The sequence below is a fragment of the Puma concolor genome, chromosome C2 (assembly GCF_028749965.1).
Source record: "Puma concolor isolate L17-30 chromosome C2, mPumCon1.1.hap2, whole genome shotgun sequence".
NCBI classification, from domain to species: Eukaryota; Metazoa; Chordata; class Mammalia; order Carnivora; family Felidae; genus Puma; species Puma concolor.
In genome coordinates this window covers 133,218,794-133,244,878 of record NC_141675.1, presented here as the reverse complement: position 1 = coordinate 133,244,878, position 26,085 = coordinate 133,218,794, and the positions used below count along the sequence as shown (strand labels likewise).

Here is a 26,085-nt window from a genome sequence, read left to right as displayed (position 1 = left end):
ATAGCACACATTCATTATGGGTTAGCAGGTGAGTAGGAAAAAAAGACACAACCAAGGGTACCTGGGTGGCTCAGTCGGTTAAGCTTCTGACTTAGGCTCAGGTCATGATCTTGCGGTTTGTGTGTTTGAGCCCTGTGCCAGGCTCTGTGCTGACAGCTCAGAGCTTGGAGCCTGCTTCAGATTCTGTGTCTCCCTCTCTCTCTGCCTCTCCCCTGCTCATGCTCTGTCTCTCTCTGTCTTTCAATAATAAATAAATGTTAAAAAAATTTTAAAAAAAGACAAAACCAAGATGAACTTTTATATCTGACATAATGTGATGAGATGTATTTTTCACTAAAGTGTTACGGAGATGTAAGACAACAGGAGAGAGTGAGGATGTGGGGGAGAGTCTCTTGAATGCACACAGAAGGAGATGTGGGGTGAACCTTGAAAAAAATCAGTAGAACTTTGGTTTTACACACCTACAAGATAGATGCATGAATATTGCTATTATTAGTCTTTCTCTATCCTGACCTTTTATGTGCACTTACCAAATAATGTTTTGTATCCTTCTGTACTGTAACACTTTTTCTTCATTCCTTAATTTCCTGATTCAAAGTACAAATGGGAATAATTCTTTTGTATGCCTGTCAAAAGCATTATTAAGAAAGGCTATCTCTATTTTAAAGTTCTACTTCAAAAAAAAGGTTAAATAATATACCTAGGAATAAACCTAACCAAAGAGGTAAAAGATCTGTACTCCGAAAGCTATAAAACACTGATGAAAGAAACTGAAGACAACACAACGAAACAAAAAGACATTCCTTGCTCTTGGATAGGAAGAACAAATATTGCTAAAATATGTACACTACCCAAAGGAATCTACACATTTAATGCAATCCTTATCAAAATACCAAAAGCATTTTTCACAGAACTGGAAGGAACAATCCTAAAATTTGTATGGAACCACAAAAGACCCTAAATAGCCAAAGCAACCTTGAAAAAGAAAACCAAAGCTGGAGACATCACAATTGAGGCTTCAAGTTAAATTACAAAGCTGTAGTGATCAAAACAGTATGGTACTGGCACAAAAAAAGACACAGAGACGAATATACCAGAATAGAAAACCCAGAAATGAACCCACAACTATATGGTCAATTATTCTTTGACACAGCAGGAAAGAATATGTAATGGGAAAAAGACAATCTCTTCAACAAATGATGTTGGGAAAATTGGACAGCAACATGCAAAAGAATGAAACTTGGGCGCCTGAGTGCTCAGTTGGTTAAGTATCTGACTCTCAATTTTGGTTCAGGTCATGATTTCATGGTCATGATATTGAGCCCCATGTGGGGCTCTGCACTGGGCATGAGCCTATTAAGATTCTTTCCCTCCTTCTCCCCCCTCGCTCCTCTCCTCTCCTCACCTGTGTGCACTATTTCTCAAAAAACAATAAAAAATCAAAAATAAAGAATGAAACCGGACCACTTTTTTATACCATACACAAAAATAAATTCAAAATGGATGAAAGACATAAATGTGAGGCAGGAAACCACTGAAATCCTAGAGGAGAACACAGGCAGAAACCTCTGTAACATCACTTGTAGCAACTTTTTACTAGACATGTCTCTGGAGGCAAGGGAAACAAAAACAAAAATGAACTACTGGGACTTCATCAAGATGAAAAGCTTCTGCATAGCTAAGGAAACAGTAAAAAATACTAAAAGGAAACCTACAGAATGGAAGAACATATTTGCAAATGACATATCTGATAAAGGGTTAGTATCCAGAATACATAAAAACTTACCAAACTCAACACCCCAAAACAAATAATCCAGTGAAGAAATGGGCAAAAGACATGAACAGACACTTTTCCAAAGAAGACATCCAGATGGCTAACAGAGACATGAAAAGATGCTCAGCATCACTCATCAGAGAAATACAAATCAAAACCACAATGAGATATTACCTCATACCCATCAGAATGGCTAAATCAACAACACAAGAAATAACAGGTGTGGTGAGGATGTGGAGAAAGGGGAACTCTCAAGATATGGAAGCAGCCCAAGTGCCCATTAACTAATGAATGGATAAAGAACATGATGTGTATATATACACAATGGAATATTATTCAGCCATAAAAAAGAATGAACTCTTGCCATTACCAATGACATGAATGGAGTTAGAGAGTAGAATGCTAAGTAAAATAAGTCAGTCAGAGAGGACACATACCACATTTTCCACATATGTGGAATTTAAGAAACAAAACACATGAGCAAAGGGGGAAAAAAGAGAGACAAACCAAGAAGCAGAATGTTAACTACAGAGAGTAAACTGACGGTTATCAGAGGGGAGGTAGGTGGGTAGGTGGGTGAAACAGGTGATGGGGATTAAGGAGTGCACTCGTTGCAATAAACACCGGGTATTAAAATTAAAAATTAAAAAAAACACAAAAGGTTAGAGGATATATTACATAAATCATGGCAAATGGGAAAAAGTTGTCTAACATGCAGCCATTAAAAAGGATAAAAGGGATAACATATAGTGACTTAGAAAGATGTTCACCATGAAAAAGCAAAAACCATAATCACATATATGGTATGAAAATAAGGTAGAGAAGCTGAATACACTCCATTTTAGAAAGGATCCATCTCTGCTGTTTTTATGCTAAATTTTTACTTATGCTCCATATTTTGCTTCTGAGTAAGCTAAGTAAGCTCTGTTCCCACTTCAAGGGGGAAGCAAGAAAGTTAATCCTTCTCTGAGTTTTGTCTTAGGCCCCAAACACCTTTTAACACCTTAGAAAAGCCAGATCCCAAACACATTCCAGGACATTAGCTTAAAACAAACCTCGGCTGATGTTGGTATTATTACCACCCCTTCTGTGATTTATGGAGTAACACCTATTGTTCACCAGACACTTGCCTTTGATTGGACCTTACCCTGGATTCCTAGAGGAACACGTACCCTAGACCCTTTTCTAGCATAAACCCCTTGCCCCAAGAAATGATGAGACTCATTCTGCTTTCCTTTCTGAGTATCCTGGATATTCCATCTGCTATTCTCTACCTGTCACTTACACTATTTAATAAACTCTGTTTCCACTTTCTCTGCCTCATGTTTGATTTCTATCCTGTGTGAAGCCAAGGACCCTATTGGCTGGTTCTGTGGGACCCTTCTCTGGGTCTTTGGACCCAGTCTGTCTGCATAAAAAGCATCATGTGGGGCACCTGGCTTAGTCAGTTATGCGTCCGACTTTGGCTCAGGTCATGATCTTGTGGTTTGTGAGTTCAAGTCCCGCATGTGGTCTCTGCACTTGATTTTCTCTCTCTCCCAATCTCTCTCTCTGCCCCTCCTCCATTTGCATTCTCTCTCTCTCTCTCTCTCTCTCTCTCTCTCTCTCTCTCAAAATAAGTAAATAAACTTGAAAAAAAAAGCATTATGTGCACATACTGATATTGATGTCTGTGTGTGTGTGTATACATATATACACACACCCACATATATTATATATATATATATAATGTTAATCTATATAAAGAAAGGATTTGGTGGATATAATGCTCCAGCAAAACTTTTAGTACTAGCTAATACTGAAGGAAATAAATAATTTTCTGTTTAGTATAATTCTGTATTTTTTTATTTTAAATAATTCAAATAAAAATATTTCCATTGAAAGAAGAAAAGTACACACCATCTGTTTTCCCCATTCTATAAACTAGAAAAATTGCTATTACTTTCAATCTCAGTAATTTAATTCAATAATTACCATGAATGAATAATTTGATTCAAGATAAACTATAGAAACTGTTAAAAATTATAAATTATATGAAAATAGAAATTCAAATTATTCAACAATCAAATTCCAGTGAAGAATGATAATTTTAAAAATTATTTTTATATTAAGACAGGATTTTAATTTTATTAGGATTAAACCCAAAATAGTTTTTCATCAGTAAGGTTCACAATTTTCTGTCAATATGCGAAAACACTGGCAACAATTTCTTAAAGATAAAAAACAACAACTGTAGCAAATTCATGAAGCTGCTTTATCACTTTTCAATGCTTTAGTGGCTGGAAATAAATCTTTTTCTTTGAAAGTATAGTTGGTAACATATAAAAATTAAATACAGTCATAAAACCTCAATGATTTATGAGAAAATGATACAATGCTCCATCACAAAGGCTGAATATGGAATATAACAGCTGGAAAAATGAAGAATTTCTTTAGCTTCCGCCACTACAATATATCTCGGTTGGTCTCACCCAGAGCTACACAAGATATTCTTTCCCATCAGTGAGGCTTGCTGCTTGTTCTTCCCTCAACCAAACCACCAAAAATAACATGCTCTTCCCATATGGGATTAGAGTCATCACACATTTATTTTACATTCCTTGTTCTACTGCATCCTCATTTCAGTTCAACAAGTGGGCAAGAAAGATATTACATGCAATTTGCAGATGAGGAAACTTAGTATTCTAGAGGCACCATGCTTTGCCAGCCACAAATCGCATGAGCACTGAGCAAACTATTGTGTACAAACACACAGCCAACACAAGAGATCATGAACAAAGGTATAGATCCGTGCAACCTGCTGTACCGTCTTCAGGAGAACTTTCTGACTCCTGGCCCACTGGTGGTTATGTTATTGTTGTTTTGATTTTAGTCTTATGTCTTTGATTTGCACTGTTCTGTCTCTTTTAAGCATTGAGCAATTTGTCTTGAATTTAGCAAAAAGGTACTGGAATGTGGGAGTGGGGGTTGACCTACATCTGAACGATTTGCATATGATTCACCACAATTAAACAATTGGGTTTGAAATAGCTACAATTAAGCTATTATCAGAGAAGTATTTACTAGACTAGAAATTCTAAATTTATCTTCACATAGGTCCTAGCCAAGAAAGGGACCACCTTTTCTGGCGCTCATATTAAGTAAAGCTAATAATGAAGTAAATTCTTCCAAATTAATATTTATATTACTAAATCACTGATAGCTAATTATACTTGTGGTTACTTGGTTGTTTCTTCAAAAATTATAGGCTTAAAATAACAAGAAAAATATGAAATTAGGGTAGACAAAAGAATCTCAGTTTCTAATAATATATTACATGTATTATTATACACAAATGTACATATTAAAAAACTGCCTTCTTGATGTGTGAAAATTGTATATGATATGTCTCACCACCCTAAAATTATGGAGAGAGTAATATAAAAATGTAAAAGAAAGACTAAATTCTGTCTACCGTAAACATAAATTATAATACTATATTATAGTATTATACATAGTGGTATGTATATTATATATAGTGGTATGTAATAGTATGGAAGAGAAATTCAAACTGATGATTAAATACTATGTGTTGGATGATTTCAAGTTTAGCAAACAAGTAGATGTAACAAACTTTTCGATTATTCAGAATAAGCAACATCAATTCTAGCTATGTCTGACATGATGAATAAATTATTGCAACACAGCTAAAACAAACACAACATATTTTATAACCAGAAAAGTTTCTTTTTCCTACCTTTACAGGTGCATGAATATTTCTCTGATTAACTTCAAGAATACCCTACAAGAGAAATAGAACGTAGATGAGATAGAGAAGAATAAAACAGCAGGACTGTTTGAATATTATAACCAACACCATGTTAGTGGTCTCTTTGCTGGGGGGCGGGGGCGATCTTTTTTTTTTTTTTTTTGAGAGAGAGGGACAGAGCTTGAGCGGAGCAGGGGCAGAGAGAAAGGGAGACAGAATCCAAAGCAGGCTCAAGGCTCTGAGCTTCAGCACAGAGCCCAATGCGGGGCTCAAACTCAGGAACAGTGGGATCATGACCAACTGAAACACCCAGGCGACCCCCCTCTGGGGGGGGGGGGGCGGTGAGAGCTATTTACTGTGGCAAGGCATTGACGGTTTCATCCACAAATACACATGAATCTGGCAACACTGAAGGTGACATAGTGCACACAAACATTAGAGTAAAGACGTGTGGATGGAGCATTTTTGCTATCTGTAGCGTGTGGATGTAGTGATTAGGACTCTTGTTCACAACTATAAGCCAATTTAATAATTTTACTATTGACAGTTGGTAAAGGTGGCAAGGAAAAAGTAAAATTACACCATATGGCTAAAATGAAGAAAGACAACTTACAAAACAAAGACTTCCAGATTTAATAACATCTTTTTTAATTTTTTTTAACGTTTATTTATTTTTGAAATGCATTTTTTTTCAACGTTTTTTATTTATTTTTGGGACAGAGAGAGACAGAGCATGAACGGGGGAGGGGCAGAGTGAGAGGGAGACACAGAATCGGAAACAGGCTCCAGGCTCTGAGCCATCAGCCCAGAGCCTGACGCGGGGCTCGAACTCCCGGACCGCGAGATCGTGACCTGGCTGAAGTCGGACGCTTAACCGACTGCGCCACCCAGGCGCCCCACGTTTATTTATTTTTGAGACAGAGAGAGACAGAGCATGAGCGGGGGAGGGTCAGAGAGAGAGGGAGACACAGAATCTGAAACAGTCTCCAGGCTCTGAGCGGTCAGCACAGAGCCCGACGCGGGGCTCAAACTCACGGACTGCGAGATCATGACCTGAGCCGAAGTCGGCCGCTCAACCAACTGAGCCACCCAGGCGCCCCAATAACATCTTTTTTTATGCAATTAAAAATATAGGTACTAATTGTAGTCCGTTTTGTGCCTATGATCTCAAGATTTCAGCTTGGAATAAAATCAAATCCTACATTTTGGAGATTTTAGACAGATGTTACTTGGCATAGGAAATTGCTATAAGGAAACTCTGGTGCCTATCATTAGAACAGAACTGGTATTAGAACTAGAGGTCAGCTTAAAAATTAACGGGTACAGAGGCACCTGGATGGCTCAGTGGGTTGGACGTCTGACTTCGGCTCAGGTCAGGCTCTCATGGTTCACGGGTTTAAGCCCTGCTTCGGGATCTATGCTGACAGCTCAGAGCCTGGAGCCTGATTCAGATTCTGTGTCCCCCCTCTTTCTCTGCCCCTCCCCCATTTAAGCTCTGTCTCTCCCTCTGTCTCTCAAAAATAAACATAAAAAAATTTTTTTTTTAACTCAACTGGTCCAACATCATCACTTTACAAAGCACAGAAAGGTTGCACAGCTAGCTCAAGGCAGGACGAAGGGTCCTCAATACCTTATACTCATACTCATCCCACAGCATTGCAATATTTAATTCTTTGTAACTTTCCAGGATTGGAAGGAAGTAGAGAGAGTGGGATTGCGTATTCTGCTCTTGGTAAGTTCCATCTCCTTGATGAAGCTTCATACTCCTGCCTGAATAAATGACCTGTGTCATCAATATGTATTACCTCTACTTCATTCAAAACTTCTTTCCTTGCTGAAGGGAGATACCAAAGAATCAGATGACAGGATTCTGTTCTTAAGCTGCTTACAAATCAAGGGGAGCAAGCAGGAAAAAATCAAGAGAAAACGCACATGAATAACACCACTAGCTGGACAGGAGAGAAGCCACCCAGTAGTACTTCACATAAAATCTGTTTTCTAGGCAGCATTCAAAGAAAATCTACCATTGCTCTTTAACAAATGCTTTCCCTTTCTGAACCAACCTGCACTATTATATATAGTCATAAAATCAATCCCCTTTGCTTTCTGGCTAGGCCTCTTTTTTTAAAATATACAATTAACTTGTGATTCTTAATTAATGCAATATAATTTCAGTAACAACAACAATTGCTTATTAAACCATTTCTTGTACATGCTCTCGAAAGACAATAACCTCTGGCCCAGTTTGTTTTGACGTTAGCAGTAACCTCTATATCTTCAGAAAGTTCAATAACAGAATCAATATTACATGCACACAGAATCCACCTCTGTTCTATCAAGACCTAGAATTTTAAGAGACTGGGACCTGAGAAAGCAGCAATGAATCAGCTGTGGGGATGTTTTCTTGTGCTGGAATTGCAGAAACAGCTTGCGTGTGCCACGATGGAGGCTCACAGCATCAGTAAGATACCTGTGCCCTTGCTGGACAAACCCAATGATTAATTCATGCTTCCTTTGCAGAATGTCAAAGGATAAGTGTCATAAATGTAAAAGTTGTATCAGATATAAAAAAACACATTAGATAAAAGATGTTTCCAAAATGAGAGATTTAAATTACTCGAGCAGTAGATCTAGCTAAAGTAGCTAGTGACTTTAAGAAGATAAAGCATTATTTAGTAAAAAGATGTATTTGCTGGATTTTATTATTCCAAGTTTTCAATTCTGCTTAAATCATGAAGGAAGAATGCTGAGACAACTTTTTTAGTGCCAAAGTTTAAGCAACTTAATCCAACCATATTTAAGAGAAATAAAGTCACAGAATAAATTTCGAAGAACATGTTTCTTTGAAATTTCAGTAATCAGTCAAGTAGAAAGTGGTCCTACATTTTTCTGCAAGAAGCCATATGACTATGGTTCAGCCATCTTATTTTATATATATACAGATATAAACACAGACACATATAGACACCATAGTGGGTGGGCACAATTGCATTGTATATAAGCAAATATAGTTAAATATCGAAATATACACTTCTGTCCATTATGTATTTTATGTTCTTAAATATGCTTGACTAAGGACTAGAGTTTTGGCTTTTTAACATCTCTAAAATCAGGTAATTATGGTAAATAAACATGTCTACAAGCTTCAAAGCGACATACATGGTCCCAATGACTGCCAATTTAAGGCAAGATTACCATAATGTAGAAGGCAGGATTTTGTAGACAGTTGGAGGACAAAGAAGTAAATGTCAAGTTACTATTTTTAATATAAAATTAGTTAGAAACTCTTCTTGATCTTTGCTCTCCTCTTCTTCCACTGAAGAGACTATTTCTTACTAAGATGCTAGCACAAACACTTAAAAGATCTCCTGTTTTAGAAAAATCCAATTTGAACAACCAAGAGAATTTAAAATACGGTATAAATGTATTTAAGCTTTCATTCCTAAAGGCTTTAGTTCTTTCATCAAAATAGGAGGTCACAACAAGTGTATATTGTACAAAGAGAGCAAGGTGTTCAACGCATTTGAAGAATAGGAGCAAAATTAGACGTTAGCATTTCTACGGAAGCACATAAGAAACACCAACTTTGTTTTGTCTACACTATACACCTCTAACATAAAATAAGAATGATCTTCATAATGGACATTAGAGAATTAGACAACACATTTATTAAAATAAAATTTAACAGTATCGTTAAAAGCTTTTTGATTGTCTACATAAGTCCTCTTATTTTACAGATGTATAAATGAATTAGACATATACTATAATGTCTGTGAGTAAAGCCTAACTTTATTATCACAGCATATGTTTTATTTTGATTTCCACTAAGCTTAGTATAGCCATTTTAGGAAAAGCGAGCATTAAAACTGTCATATTTTTAGCTCTGAGGCTCACTTCCAGTCTCTCTTCAGGATTCACATTAAATAATGTCCATTACTAGATTCTCTGCTAGTATATTTTTTCTTGAAAACCTATAGTCTTCTATTTACCCAACAAAATATAAACACAAGATTAAAATATAAAGCTCTATTTGATAACACTAATTTTTTTGACCTTAACTATTCACCAAGCATGATATTTGTTCATAAGAAATAAATATATTGTTTCCACCTGGCCTCTTACACACTCCATTTTCTCTTCTGTTCCCACAGTTTGAATGGCCCCAGTCTACACTTTGAATCCAAGTTTGGGGTAGGTGAGGGGTATGTTAGTATCTAAGTTTTGGTCTGTTTAATAATTACATCAGGAAGTTGTGGCTTAGTTAATGGCACTAACAGAGTCTTCTCACAAAAGGGGATAAGACCCAAAGCTTTTATAGTATTATAACCCTTTCTACTTCTTAACAATCATAAGATGATCTAAATCATTATAAAGGTCACTCCTGACCTTTCAAAAGTCAAACTTCCTTGCATGGTGCTAGATAGCATGTTTTGAGAACAGTTTCAACAGTAACTTCATGTCCAAGGAATTTGATAAGGCCTTTTTCCCCACAAAGGCTCAATTGGAGAGAATGATATGACTGGTTTTCTGCCAAGAGACCCGCTGTAGAGAGATTGATCTCTAGTGATCTTTTTTTTTTCTTTTTTTTCCCACCAAGTGACAGTTGGAATATGCCCATTAGGATGGTTCTAGAAGTGTTCTTAAGCAACTTGTAGAGGCCCAGCTGAGGTCTTGTCAGTTGATCTGAGAAAAACGGTGAAGGCATCCCAATGACAGACTGTCAGACTGTCATGTTTGATACCTTTCTGGAATAAAAATCTCCACGCAAGTAAAATGTGCTGTACTTTAAAATCACAGTTCCAGGAAGTGGAATTTTGAGCTATGTTTGTTATATACATTACAAAGTAAGTTTAATGCCATTTATTAAAAACACACATGCACATACCCTCTTTAAATGTACTTTCTTTTGCAATAAATGAAATTCAAAGTATCTTATTTCTAAAAATATCTCGACATTTGTTTTGGAAAATACAAAATAATTGATGGTTTTCATTAAGGGAAGGTTACATCTAAAATAATAAATTTTTGTTCTTACAGAGCTTATAAACTACCAAAAGTAATTAATTTGTAAGTAGACATATAACATGACAAATGGTGGTAAGTGCTATGAAGAGAAATAAAGTAAGGAAGTGGGGAAGTGAGGAGTTGGTGGTATGATTTTAGATACAGTGGGAAGATTAAGAAAATCAGGACGGAGAAGAACACAAAGAAAAGATCACACTGGTTCCTAGAGGTTATCATCAATCACCCTGGTTCTGCCATTATGGATGTTTGAGCCTGAGATTCTCCTTCATGTCACCATGTGATCTTTCCGTAAAATGGGATAACAACATACACCGCAAATTTTTGTAGCACACAATTGATTGCAAAAATATTATATGTAAATATCTGGAAATAAAATACAGTGAATAAAGAGAATGGACCAGAAAGGAACTCAGTGAGCTGCATTTCACTTAGGCCACTTCCACATGTTAGTTGAAGCTCATTATTATTATTTCCATTTCATAGATAAGAAATAGATACTTAAGAGGAATAAGTAACTTCATAACATGGGAAAGACCAAGGCAAAGGCAAGGCTTTGATCTGGGTCTCTGTCACTCTGAAGCCCAGTTCCTGCAATGCCACCTTACTGACCCTCTGAAGGCTAAAACACAAGGTTCCTTCCATCCTCATGTCAATTCTCTCAATCCCTAATATCTAGTGTAATAATTGCAATACTTTATGTTTCCATCATATCTTAAAAGTCTTCAAAACATGCTCCTTAATTACTTAATGTCACTCTTATAAAAGTTCTGGAGTAGGTGTTATTCAAGAAAGTGAAGGCAAAATGGTTATATAATCATTATGTCACCTCATCTAATTGTTAGTGAGAAAGGTGGCACTAAATCTTAAGTTAGCACACTATGAATCCATTTGTTTTTCTACTATATGGTACTGCATTAAATTTGAGTTAGAAAAGTAAGGGAAAAGCTCTTCAAATCAGAAATGCAATTCTGTTTTTTCCTTGGGGTTAACCCATGTGGTAACAAATAAAAGAACTAAAAAGCAAGGTCCTCCATTTTCTGATTTTAGCATTCCCACACTTTATTTTTCACAATCTTATTTTACTCATGATTTTGTTCCCTGGCCCCAAATAAATTAATTTAATCAATTCTAATTTGGGGACCTATAAAGTTATACTTACTCAAACTTGGCAAATTCCAATTAATTGTTTATATCATAAACATTAATTAATTAATGTTTTTAACATTCCAATTAATTGTTTAAGATATCATATCCATGATTATCTTTTTTTTTTTTTGGGGGGGGGACAGAGAGAGACAGAGGATGAACGGGGGAGGGGCAGAGAGAGAGGGAGACACAGAATTGGAAACAGGCTCCAGGCTCTGAGCCATCAGCCCAGAGCCTGACGCGGGGCTCGAACTCACGGACCGCGAGATCGTGACCTGGCTGAAGTCAGACGCTTAAACGACTGCGCCACCCAGGCGCCCCTATCCATGATTATCTTAAAAACAAATGTCAATATTAGCTATACGTTGTTTTCTTTCTCAGAATTCCTCTATAAGTATTACAGTCTTGATGCAATAATTTGTTTTCAAGAATAATTTGTTTCCAGTTTTAGATGCTCCAAAGATTAAGGTTTAATAGTCTACCATGACCCAGAATGATAATTGCTCTTGTTTTGTGATAAATTTAAGGTGGTTTAGTCTACACGGGGTCCACTTAAATAAAATCTAAGTTCTTATGAAATTAATGCCTAAGTCAATAAATCACTTAAGACACTGAAGAAAGTTGGCAGCTCCATTTTCTACAACTGAAGAGGACGGGTCAATAACTTCATTTGACTAATATTCACTTTTTCTATATGGCAAACAATGAACTTCATCTGTCTAAGAAGTATATCACTTGAATTTTGTAGAAAATGATAAAACACTAGGGGAATAACATCAAATCAATGAAAAATTTCAAAGTCAGAAAAAAGTGCTCAAGATTCTAAACCAGTCCTTTGAAATTACTTGACATCCTTTCATATATTCATATACGCTCATCAAGAGTTCATCTTTATCACTTTTTCCATGTCCTCAGCAGTAGCAAATCACTTACAATATGTTTCTTAGCAAATCACTTACAGTATGTTTCTTGGACAGAAGACACACACTACCTCAAAAATCTTAAGTTTCCTTCTCACTGATACTTGAATTTTAAATCCCTTTTTAGCAAATGTACAGAGTTCCAATTCTCAAATGACACTGCAAAGGGATATTTTTTGTTTTGTCTTGTTCAGCAATGAATATGCCCCTCACATAGTTCTTCTGTCCTTTGCCTTGGACTCCTTGGCCTTGAAATGTTAGAAGCCTCAAATTTGGAGAAAATTCATAAATATTATATGGATACAATAGGAAACTGGAAAATGGCATATAAAAAGCTACTCAATTACACAAAACAATTTTTTTCTCCCCATTTAATGAAGTAGTGAGTTACTAAAATTCTCAAAGCCATTAAAATCAAGGTGATTACCCGATCTTTCTCAAAGATTGGCCAATGTTATCAAAGATAACATGCAGGTTGCTGAAGGTGCAGAACAAACTGACAGACAGATCTCAAAATATCTAGCCAGTGAGCTCATCCACAGAGGACTACAAAAATTTCTCCCGTGTCTAGACTTCCAGTTCTCCGTGTGTAAAGACCTGTCACTACTATGTCCTCCCATACCTAGTATTGAGCCTGGCAAATGGTAGATGCCAGCTTAAAATTTCTTAAATATAAATTCTTAAGTTCTTCAAAATGCAGATTTAATCCTATACTCCTACTCATGCTTAAAATCCTTCAATGCCTTTCCATTGCCCTTAGACTGAAGTCTAAAATCCTTAACAGAGCCTACAAGGACCTGCTGGTTTAGCAACTACCCAATTCTCCAGGCTTGTCCCACATGAAACTCCTACTTTACTGTTGGTGCTAACCTGGATTTTTCCAGGACTTTGTAGACACTAGGCTTTTTCCCACTGACTGAAGGCATATGCTTTATGTAATTATTTTACAAATACTTCAAAATGTATAGAAGTATCAAAACTTATAAAGCAAGCTGTAATTATCCAACCAATATTAAATAGGCATTACCATTATGCCATGCTTGCCTCAGTTATCCTTTTTTCTCTAGTTCTTAAAAAAATAAAATAGAACATAGCTCATTACCTCATTTTATTCAGGTGTCTGCACAGAAAGAATTTCCCCTACCACTCCACCTGAAATGGCATCCCTCCCTAGCCTTTCTATCTTGTTTTGCTTTATTTTTCATAGCAATAACTACCACCTATTACATAAGCTATTTATTTACTAAAATGCTTATTATCTGTCTCCTTTTCTAGAATGTAAGCCTCATGCTAAATAAATACTTTTTTGTAACCTAAGTTCTACCCAACACATTCCCTGTCCCTTCCAGTGCCCCCCAGCTAGCCATAACAGTCTGAGGTTGGCATGTATTTTCTATGTGTAGTTTTTACCTTTCCTATGTGTCTCAATAATAAAGACACTGCACAGCTCCCTTCCCCTTCTTTTTTGCCTGGTGTTTATCCGTCCTCCAAATTTTAACTATTGTGCTACTTCTTCAGACAAGCCTTACTCCACTAGCCCATTTATTCCTTTGCACTCCTTCTTTTCAATACTTGTGACAGTTAAAATTTTCTTTTTCTAACTCCCTGTGCTACTAGACTGTAAGCTTCATGGAGGTGGGGTCAATTCTGTGTTGATCATTCCTGGCACATTGTAAGTGCTCAGGAGACACGAGGGAATAAGTGAATCGGGCAGCAACACAATCCAGAGGAAATGATTCCTTGCGTACCAAGGCCAGGAATCAGTCATTTCCTTGGCCAGATTTTTCTTCTCCATTTTCCTACAAATGAAGTTGTTGGCCTAGCTAACATGAAATAAGGATAACAGGGTACTATTTCTCTTTGTCACACAGACATTTTCTCCCTGCAAAGTTTTGTTATACTTCTGGAGAGCCTGCCATTTGTCTCTATGAATTGGTCAGTGCCCATATTGTTTCATATTTTAAGATAAACAACTTTATTTCAACACATTCCAAATCTAGGAGTCACCAAGTTAAATTCAGACACCAAAGAGAAAAGTACTTTGTGGTATTTACTGATGTTTCAGTGAATCAAGTGGAAATATTTCAAATTGTTGCCTCATGATTCTCAAAAACATTCCATATAAAATATGAGATCCAGTTCACCTAAGTTTCTGCTCAAAAGCTCATATAATACTGGATTAAATTACACAGCATGTGTACTTTGAAACTGAGCCCTTTTTCCTCTGGCCTTTTTTTTTTTCTCACATTCTTTCCACAGAATGTATACATACATACACACACACACACACACACACACACACACACACACCCCTTGATTAAGAATTAAGGCTCAGACAATATGGAAATATCTATATTAGCATATAATCATTTCTATTTAGTTTTACAAAAAACAGACAAGTAAAAGTTCAACAAAACTTCAAAAAATTTTTTTTGATTGAGGACTCTAAAAATATATTTATGTAAGACTGGATTTTAATAGCAAATTTCTCCAGGTCACATAGAATTCTTATACCTACTTTCACATCTGTGAAGTTATTTCTTTAGCTTATTACTAAGAAGAACAGAAAAGTAATATGAATTATGTTTTCTTTTTTTTTTTTTCAACGTTTATTTATTTTTGGGACAGAGAGAGACAGAGCATGAACAGGGGAGGGGCAGAGAGACAGGGAGACACAGAATCGGAAACAGGCTCCAGGCTCTGAGCCATCAGCCTAGAGCCTGACGCGGGGCTCGAACTCACGGACCGCGAGATCGTGACCTGGTTGAAGTCGGACGCTTAACTGACTGTGCCACCCAGGCGCCCCTGAATTATGTTTTCAAAGTATCTTGAAACACTTTTATTAGATATTGTGCAACCATATAAAAGCAAAGCATGTCTCTAGGGTGAATAATTCTTACATTGCACAATCAAGTCAATATGTATTCTTTTAACATAAGAAAGACAAATAAATGTAAAAATGTATATAACTTTGATATATGATGTACAATACTAATCCATGACCCCACCCCCCCCCCCCGCCATGATAATTTAGTATTTAGGAGCAACTTCCAAAAAATAAGTTTGCATTCTCTGATGTCATCAACTCAGTCATTACTTAAAAATATGTATTTTTGGGCTACCTGAGTGGCTTGGTCTGTTAAGCATCTGACTTCAGCTCAGTTCATGATCTCACAGTTCATGAGTTCGAGCCTCACATCAGGCTCTGTGCTGACAGCTCAGAGCCGGGAGCCCACTTCAGATTCTGTGTCTCCCTCTCTCTCTGTTCCTCCCCTGCACATGCTCTGTCTCTCTTTCTCTCTCAATAATAAAAAAAAACATTAAAAAAATACATATTTTTCCAGAAAATTTACTTAGTGTGCTTATTATATACCCAGATGTCTAAAACTCATATTCTTACAGAAACCCAGCAACATAAATTAATTACATGAACTAAGGGGCGCCTGGGTGGCGCAGTCGGTTAAGCGTCCGACTTCAGCCAGGTCACGATCTTGCCGTCCGCGAGTTCGAGCCCCGCGTCAGGCTCTGGGCTGATGGCTCAGAGCCTGGAGCCTGTTTCCGATTCTGTGTCTCCCTCTCTCTCTGCCCCTCCCCCGTTCATGCTCTGTCTCTCTCTGTCGCAAAAATAAATAAACGTTGAAAAAAAAAAAAAGACAAAACAAAACAAAAAAAATAATTACATGAACTAAGGTGAACTGTATTTGGCTCTAGAGTGTGTATCAGGAAGTTGTGACTTTGCTTTAAAGAAAGATGAAAACATCTCTGACATATACCTATTTTTCCCCATATGCAGCAATACTTTTTTAATTAATTAATTCATCTTACATAGTGCTTGCTTATACGCAACTTATTGTTTAAGGTGTCCCAAAGTTGCAAAGAATAATAAACCCATGTTTCTGTTTCAAGGTGCCTATCATCTAGTGGATTAGACAAACTCACAATTGGAAAAATGATAACTGAGCATAGTAACAGCAATGATAGACAGAGAGAGAGAGATACACAGGGTATTGTGGGAACATGGATCAGAGTCATCATTTCTCACTGAAGACAGGAAGTGGGTGAGAACAAGCTGGCTCTACAAGGACAGGTAAGAATTACCTGGAACTGGAACTGGCAAAAAGTTGGGAGTGTGAAGACAAAGTCTCCTGACAAAGAGATCAGCATAATCAAAAGCCCAGAGACAAGAAACAGGATGGTGTAAGAAGGAAATTTCTATCACTGAAGTGTTATACAGAATCTGAAATACGGACTGGTTAGAGATGAAACTGGAGAATTTGACAAAGGCTAGATCATGGATGACCTTATGTTGTAGTAAGGGGTTTATCCTAATCGTTATAGCAAGTGAATTTACTCTTATTGCCAAATTTTGCATGATGTAACTAGGTGGCTTAGTTTCTGTTTTGAGAAGGATTGAGAGGAAATATTAGGACTTTTTAGAATAGAATATTTTAGTTGATTACTAAATTTTCCATAGATTTGGGAATGGGAAGTCATGGCATTGATATGATATTTCCTTTCCTTGTTATACACAGCTGATGTCTTTCAATATATGTGTGGGGTAATATGTTAAAAGGTTTCTTTTTAATTGTAGATTATTCAGGAAAGACATGGAGTGGAGTGGAGTGGAGTGGAGTGGAGTGGAGTGGAGTGGAGAGGATTTTGTGGTATTTCAGAAAAGAGAGGATGAGAGTTCTATACCAGGGCAGTGGGAATACACAGGGAGAAGAAGGAAAGTTTCAAGAACTCTTTAGGAGGCCATATTGGAAGGAGACAGATATGGATGATGATGTTGAAGGAGCCACAGATGACTCTCCAGATTCAGGTTGGAGAATTGGTTCCTTCTGATGCACCACCTAAGATAGAAGGTATAAGAGCAAAAACAAATTTGGAAAGAAAAATGCTAAGATGTGACTTTGAGATTTAAGATACTGGTAGAGCCAACCTACAGGGCAGTGAATATGTGGCTAAGGTAAGAAGTTGTTTTGTTGGAGATAAAATTGGAGGAACTATCAGCACACTAGTAGGAATTGAAATTATAGAAATCAATTTGCTCACCTAGAAACAGTGTTTAGGGTTTAGGGAGAAGCATCCAAGAATGATAAGTAATAGTGTTTGTAGGAGAAAGGAGCAATGGAGGGAGGAACAGTGAAAGATTAGGGGGAAAAAAAAGAATGCGGAGAGTCAGAAGTTAACAGATTTTCAGACAGGGTGGTTGACCAAGTCAAATGCACCAGAGGGATCCAACAAAGACTCTTATGACCCTTGCATTTGGCAATTTAGAGCTATGAGGTGACCATAGGGTAACAGAGTAGTTTCAGTAGAATTATAAGGGCATAAATTATATTTAAAAATTAATTGATAAACTTTTTCTATATTTATTGAATAAATAAAAGGCTATGGTTTATTCCCTTACATATAAGGCACAAATAAATATTAATTTGAAAATAAACCATTTCTGTACTATTTTAGATATACAGAAAAATTAATCACATTTTAATTGAAACATGTATGAGTTTCAAGGTGCTTAGAGTTTAGTGGGTTAAATTCTAGATACAAAGGTGCTCTATAAGAAATAACTATAATTATTATGCATTTTTAATGACTTATTTTTACCTATTGTTATTCATTTCATTATCATTGCCTTTTGCAAATATTTATCTAAATTTTAATTTCTTAAAGAAGCATACAGGATGTATTCTTTTATATCACTGAAAAAAGCATCTTTTAAAATAAATTAGTAGTCGGAGATATTTTACATCATAAGACATCCTCTTTGAAATGTTACTTAAACATGAGCAATAAATTTAGGGCTTTGATTTTGTATAAGGTGTGAATCACAGGTCAAAATGTGAGAAGGTAGGGCAAGTTAGGTTATTCTACATGCAAAGCTTATAGGGTGCCAAGTTACAATTGTACATAATGGAGTCCCTTAACACTGTGTCCAGCGGTGAATTCTGCAAATATTAGGGACTCTCACAACGTGACTATGAGAAGAAAATTCTAGATCTGTGATTTCTAATCCAGAAAGCATAGTGGGCTTACCCAGGAGTCTTTTCCAAACAAGCATGCCAAGGACTCACTCTAGACCTACTGAAGCAAAATATCCAGGAATGGGTCCAAGGCACGTGCATTGTGAGAGGCCCTCTGAGATGATGCTGATGTTCGTATGTAGATAAGAATCACTGTCCTACATGGGAGTGACGATTCCTCAACCCACAGATAAGCCCGCCTCTATTTTAATGTATTCTGTTTCAATCAAATGTCATAATGAACACAGAATTACTCCTGAAATTCCCTCATCAACCAGAAAAATGAAACTTTTCACCTGTACCAGAAAAGCTACAAGGTGGCCAAAAGACTGATATGGATTTTCCACTTCTCCATTAGGAATTAGAAAGAGATCCTAGGAGTGTCACTGTTAGGTTTCAGCTACTTTTTCTAAAATTTCAGTTTGTTACCTTCTGGGCTTTCCAATTAAACCAGGGTTGATGGGGTGGTACACTCAGATAAACAAACCGAATCACACAGTTTCACAAGTTGGACTTAGAGTAAACGAATTTAGTTAAAACTATTTCAGTCATTTAAAAAAAATTTTTTTTTAATGTTTATTTATTCTTGAGACAGAGACAGAGCGTGAACAGGGGAGGGGCAGAGAGAGAGGGAGACACAGAATCTGAAACAGGCTCCAGGCTCCAAGCTGTCAGCACAGAGCCCGACACGGGGCTAGAACCCACAAACTGTGAGATCATGACCTGAGCCGAAGTTGGATGCTTAACCAACTGAGCCATCCAGGCGCCCCAAAACCATTTCAGTCATTTAGACACATGGCGCAATCGTACGAACTATACATAAGTATATAGCAATACAGTTTCAAAACTCAGAAAAATTTTGAATATCACATGATTTGATTTCAAATGGCCAAAATATTTAAATGACTTCTTAGTTATGCCTTTCCTTAGCCATACTCCTCCTTTTTCAAATCATAGAATGGAATCTGAAATAAGGTAGAGATGAACACTCAGCAGAACGTCCCCTATTCTCTCCCTCGGCTTCCTCACTTACTCTCTCCCCATGTAAAATGCCAGACCTCCTGTGCCTTCAAATGTGGCCGCTAGGACTGTGCCCTTGAGAGCAGTGATTGGCAAAATGTGTGTGTATGTGTGTGTGTGTGTGTGTGTGTGTGTGTGTGTGTGTATGTGTGCACGCGCTCATATGTGTGAATGTGCACAGTGGGGCAAATTTCCCTTCTTGATGAAGGAAGCCTGCAGTCCCAGTAGTAACAGACAGAATAAACTGCTTACAGTATAATTATTAAAGGGAAGGAGGGGAAGAGACAGGAAGGGTAGAAGGGAGAGAGAGAGAGAGAGAGAACTTCTAATACACTGGTGTTTTTGCTGATTCATAATATGTTCTAAGATTTTTACAAATGTAATCACTCAGTATTATTTTCACCATGTTTAATTAGCAAACTGTGCAATTCTTTCCCCATTGGTAAAGGAAAATGGAAAATATAATGTAGGCATCATTAAGAATTGATAAACAGAGAACTGGGAGAGCTGGTAAAAGGGAGCTATCTCCTCGTCTAGGAAGACAGATCCCACTGCTAAGACAGTAATGCTCCACTTCCTGCTTCGGTGTAAATGGCAGGGACAGACAGCTGCAGAGCTTTTTCGAAATATCCATCCTATTTCTACTCCAGCTTCCTGCCCGCATCCTCAAGAATTACTGCCTTAAGGAATCCAATTTCTCCCAGAATTATCTGTCCTTACATACACAGTTATTGAAGTCATTCTTCGATTCTTCCCTGGTGCTCCTGATCCACAATTCTGAGAACATGGAAATCAAAAATCAGCAAAGACAAAAATGATGGTCTGGGTAAATTTTAGACTCCCTTGACCAAAAAAAGGGTTGGATTTACTTAAACATGTATAATGTGTTCCCCAGTAACAGAATAAAAAGAAGCTGTACGAAGCTTGTGGAGGAACAATTTAGATTTTACATATGTAGTGATTGAGGCTGGCAAATTGACTTTAAAGTTGGTAAGCCCATTCTCATTGGTTTTTCTCAATGGAACCATTCTCTTGCTCACTTTGATTCCAGATTACTAGCCTCCTTTTCAGCTCCTTAACATAATTTACTTACCCTGAGTCTAGACCTTTGAACATGATATTCTCTTTTTCTGACAGTCACTCACAACCAATTCATTTACCCTGCATGTATATACTGAGCACCTATTATATGAGGCACATTTCTAGGCGCTGGGAATGTGTCCGTGAAAAAAGAGGGGTACCCCTGCCATCATGGACTTGTATACGACAACTAGGGGTGGAATTATTTCAGGATTTCTCAACTTCAGCGCTATGGACATTTTGACCTAGATAATTCTTTGTTGTGGGGCCCTGTCCTGTGCAATGTAGGATGTAGAACAGTATCTCTAGTCTCTACCTATTAGATACCAGCAGCATTCCTCCAGTTGTGGCAACTCAGAATGTCTCCAGACATTGCCAAAAGTCTCCTGGGAAGAGCAAAGTCCTCCCAGTTAAGAAGCACTGGGTCACTCACTAGCAACTGTTAGGCATTTCAGATTTTGTATTTATTGTAGTAATTATTAGAATACTGTCTTCTCCCACAAAGAGACACCTGTTCTCATAGAACACAAGGTATGTGTTTTTATTTTCCCCTTAATATCCCCAGCTTCTAGGACAATAAATAGTAAACAGTAGACACTAAGTAAATACATTTTAAGGGCCTGAATGATTAATCCAATTGGCAAACGGTTTCCTTCTCTCAAGCCCATTAGATGTTTTTATGTACTCCATTAGCTCTTCTTGCTTACCCCTTCAGCATACTTATTATACTGTATTATAATTGCCTTCTCATCCCTCTCATCCACCATACTGATCATTCCTTAAGGGTAAAGAATGTGTCAGGTCCATCATCATTTTCTTACTTCCTAGCAGCATACCTGACAGAGAAATACCTAATGAATAGATAGATGAATAGCAACACTGATAATTACTAAGCATTCAACCTGGGGCAGGCACCGAGTTAGCTGATATGCTATACATATTCCATTTCCTCTTTACAGGAAATATATAATCTCCACTTTCATAGAGCAAGAGCCTGAAACTTAGATATTAAGAAACATGCCCCAGGCATGACATGTTACAGTTAGAATCTGAACTTTCAAGGTCTGATGCAAAAATCCAAAGCATTACTCTGACTACATAGGTGGAAATTTCTTGGCTGTGTCTATGAGAACTTGTAAGTAAATGAGTCAGAAAATGGCACAGGAAAAGCAATCCACTTTTTTTTTTTTCAAATGAGATTTGAATAACATTTCAAATTACTATCTGGACCCAAGTAGTTTCAGAAGAAACAAACAAATCACTGTACGAATGAGATAGTTTCCTGTTATCTAAGTTTTTTGGGTGGGCAAAAAACTTTCACTTGAAAGTTAAATTTACATTTCATAAACACTAACCGTGGAATCCCAATTTGGTCCAAATTAAATCTTTCAAGTCAAATTTACATTTGTTTAGCTAATAATACTCCTGCCACGTAGCACTTTATTCTGGAATCAACTGTAAGTTTGATTATACAAAGATAATTTTTTAATCTTAAAACATTTGTTTTCAAGCACTTCGACAGACTGAGATGTTAAGAAATGACATGGTTTTGAAATCTAGCGCTTAATGAACCATTAAAAAGCTCACAGGTTACATTTTAATAATTAATTCTTCAGTTATTTTCTCATTATTTGGTCCACAGTTACATTTTTTTGTAGTGACTGACTTTATAATTATTTTCAATATGCCTTCACTTCTCCTCCAGCCACAGATTAAAACAATACGTGCATACATCAGACAAGATTTTTATCAGTTTTATAAGAGAACCAAAGACTAGAGAAAGAAAACTAACAATTTCTGTCTACAGAGAATGAATTAAAAGGTGGAATTCAAAACATACATTTGATTTTTTGATTATTAGAAGGAAAATATCATAAAGCAGGTAATCTAATGCAATGACAATGTCTCAAAGGTGGGCTTTACATTTTTAGAGCATACTCATTTTAGAGCATACTCAAAGAATCGTACAGAATCTTCACAGTTCGGAAAGTTAGGTTTGGTTGCAATTATTATTTTACATGTTGTTGCTGAGAAATCTGAGATTTATATGACGTGAAACAGATTTCCAAGTTCACTGAGAGGGTAAATGGACTCACTTGAAGCAATTCACATTCTCTGAATGTCAGTTCCAACCTAATGTTTAACTACACCTGCTGCTTTCTCAAATGGATGATTATATAGATAGTACCTAAGAAAAATGGGGAGAATTAAGGGCCATTAGGTTAATATCCCATCCAAGTTCCCGTCTTACGATGTTGTACTTTCTTGGTATTTATTCATTTTCCCTTTTCTTAAAATGTAAGCATTCACGTCTATGACTGGTTTTGAAATTACTAAATAACGGTTGTTTTTAATTTTAACACAGTATAAGTTTACCAATTTTATTTCACAAAAATCAATGACCCTATTTAAAGGCAACTGAAACTTCCCACCAGAAATGCCTTTATAAAACTAAAGCTCTTCTAACTTAAGATCATCACTAGAAGATCGTCCTTGTATCTTCTGCAGGGAGGCTCTTTTCTGCTGTGACAGGAAAATTTATTGCAATCTACCCATTGCTCCAGTTTCATCTTCTTTTTATTAAGTGATTATCTGCTCAAATTGTTTCAATTACTTTCATTGCCTGGAGCAGTGGTTTTCAACTTGCATCTGCTCAGAATGCACCCGAGGGCAAATTCATCTTCAGAGTTTTCTCCCATTAAAAAAAGGGGTGCCAGTACTGGGTAGTTACAAAGCCAGGACTTATGGAAATTCCTGGGCTCTGAACTTCCAGAGGACTTTGTACACCTTATCACTCAGTTAGCATTTATGTATCTAAGGCCTGATATTTATTAACATTTTGAAAACTTAATATTATTTCCCAACATAAATATGAACTATCAAGGTTAGAAACCTTGTTATATTTCTTAAGCACAAGAGTCAGCACTAATAAATATAGTCGGTGCTCAGTAAACATTTGTTAAGATTAGCTAATTTGGCCATAAACTGATTTAACCAAAATGAGCTTAAACTCTCTCCATTTAAGATCAGAATCAGAATTACAATGATCAAAGCATCATATTATTTGCTACAAATGAAGTTCAGTTTCATTCAGATCATTAAAACAAACCTAATAAATTCAGTTCAATTCCAAATAGACTAGAATCCAAATAAGTGTTTACCAAAACATACTGTTTTAGGACATAAGAGAAGTGTAAGATGGAAAATAAAAGAGTCTGGGACTCTCACAACATCCAGTTCCCCCTGAATGTACTTGGCAATAACAATGGCAGGATGGAATTTCCATCCAGGGCATTTCTATTCAAGGAAGAGCTCCCCACTCATATCCCTTTAGTAGCCTTTGCAAAAATTATGAGAAAAATGAAGTTTGATTTTCTTCTCACCCTAAATTCAAACAAAATACTTCTTTCTCTTTGTTCTCTTTTCTTGTTGGGAAAAAATTAAGGGGGTGGGAAATGTTGACAGAAAAAAAAAGATTTTAAGTCAGGAAAAAAATAAGTACTGCATCATTCTCTTAAATTCTCCTGTTCCCTCAGTTTGTTTACCTGCATGCGTGCATGTATATACACACAATATATATTTCTTTCATATATATATGCCATCAATACATGTTTAATAAACATGGCCAAAATCTTGCTTTAACTGCTATCTGAGTTATAGTCTGGAAAGGTGGAAAATATGTGAATCTATTCAGAAGCACTTGAATACCACAAAAAATGCCTTTTTATTGATGAATTAATATCAAATATTCAATCTTTAAATCTTCTTCAACAGTTGAAATACAGAAACAGATACAATAAGAGAGTGCATATTAATCTATATTGATTAAATTGTTATAAAATTAGCTTGATTCAAACACCATTGGAAAGCCAAATGGGGAAAACCGTGACAAAAAATTAAATTCAGAGTTCAGATTAGTCATTTGAATGCAAATAACCTAGTTTATATATAGACATACACATATAGATATGTAAATACCTAGATATACTTTGTGTTCTGAGAGTGATTACTTATACACAGGTTATGTAACTGCTCTATACTGAATTGTCTACTTCCAGTATTTTTTTAATAGTCTGAAAAACAAATGGAAATGAAAGCACTGCAAAACAGACGTCCTTAAAAGAGTCTCCATGGGACATCTGGCTCAAGCCCTTACTTTAGAAATGAAGAAACTGGGATCCAAAGCAGTTTAACTGACTTTCATTTGAAACCTGAAATATAAATCCATTTGTGGATTCCATTTCTAATAAGTGAGGAGTCTGGTTGGCAATTCTTTAAATAGCGGTGTTATTTACAGCATCATTTCACTGAAAGAGATGTCCTTCATCTGCCTGGCAACTTGTTTGCCAGAGTCATAAGGTTTCACCAATGCTAACTCCTGTCTGTAGTTTTTGCTTTGTTCCTGTGCCCATTCTTCAAAGGCTTACTCAAATGCTACTCCTTCTTAATGATGTCTTCTTTGGTCATCCCAGCTGGAAGTGATCTTTACTTCCTCTGATCCCCTAGAGCAATTATCACATTCTGTCTTGTAATTCAACATGGCTTAGTAGGAGTGAATGGGTGGACTCTGGAGTTAAGCAGATAGGGGTTAAAATTTTGGTTTTGCTGCTCACACGCAAATAAAAGGTAGGCATGTCAGCTTCTCTGAGCTATAGTTATGGACAAGTATAACTAGTTTATTTGTTTTTACCCCTCCTGCAATATGGTAATGAAACATTAAATTGCTAGAGAAGTTTTAAATCAATATGTCACATACACTTACAAAATAGTTACTAAGTATCTTCAACATACCAAATACTGGACTAGACTTTTTCAAAATAAAAAAAGTCACATGGTCATTTATATAACTGTATTTCCTATCTCCCCAACCAGAAGATTTGCATCTTCAAAAGAGGGACTACAGAAATTATATTTTATGTTCCATGATGCTACAGGAGGTATTTGACAAATAGTTGAAAAAATGAATGAGTGAATAAATGAATGAGAAATCAAATTGATTATTCCTCTTTTTTAAAACTTGATCAGCAGGTTGTCAAGAAGTATTACAAACTGTTTAAGAGCTAAGTATTCTTTTTGCACAAGAATGAACTATTTTTGTTGCTAATGTTAATCCACCTTAAATGAAAAATAAACTTGTTCTGTAGGTGTAATGAATTTAGATCTTTTCCCAAGGAATATACATTTGATTCCTTAATAATTTCACATGGAAGTTGTTAAAGGAAATTAGGCTTCTATTAAAATTTCTACATGGACTTAATGTTTGAATTTTTAAATGTAAATAGACCTGCAGAATTGTTCACTCAATGGGAGAAAACACGATTTCTACTACTACCTACATTTATG

The 26,085-nt window shown here is 36.4% G+C and overlaps 1 long non-coding RNA gene across 2 annotated transcripts in view; it reads right to left on the bottom strand.

Annotated features, from left to right (window-relative positions):
- LOC147577543 (uncharacterized) overlaps nucleotides 1–26,085 on the bottom strand; it is a 544,234-nt gene that overhangs the window by 153,212 nt on the left and 364,937 nt on the right. For both annotated transcript variants that reach the window (XR_015240381.1, XR_015240382.1), the window contains exon 7: nucleotides 5,511–5,555. This is a non-coding gene — a long non-coding RNA (uncharacterized LOC147577543). The remainder of the gene's footprint in view (nucleotides 1–5,510; nucleotides 5,556–26,085) is intronic.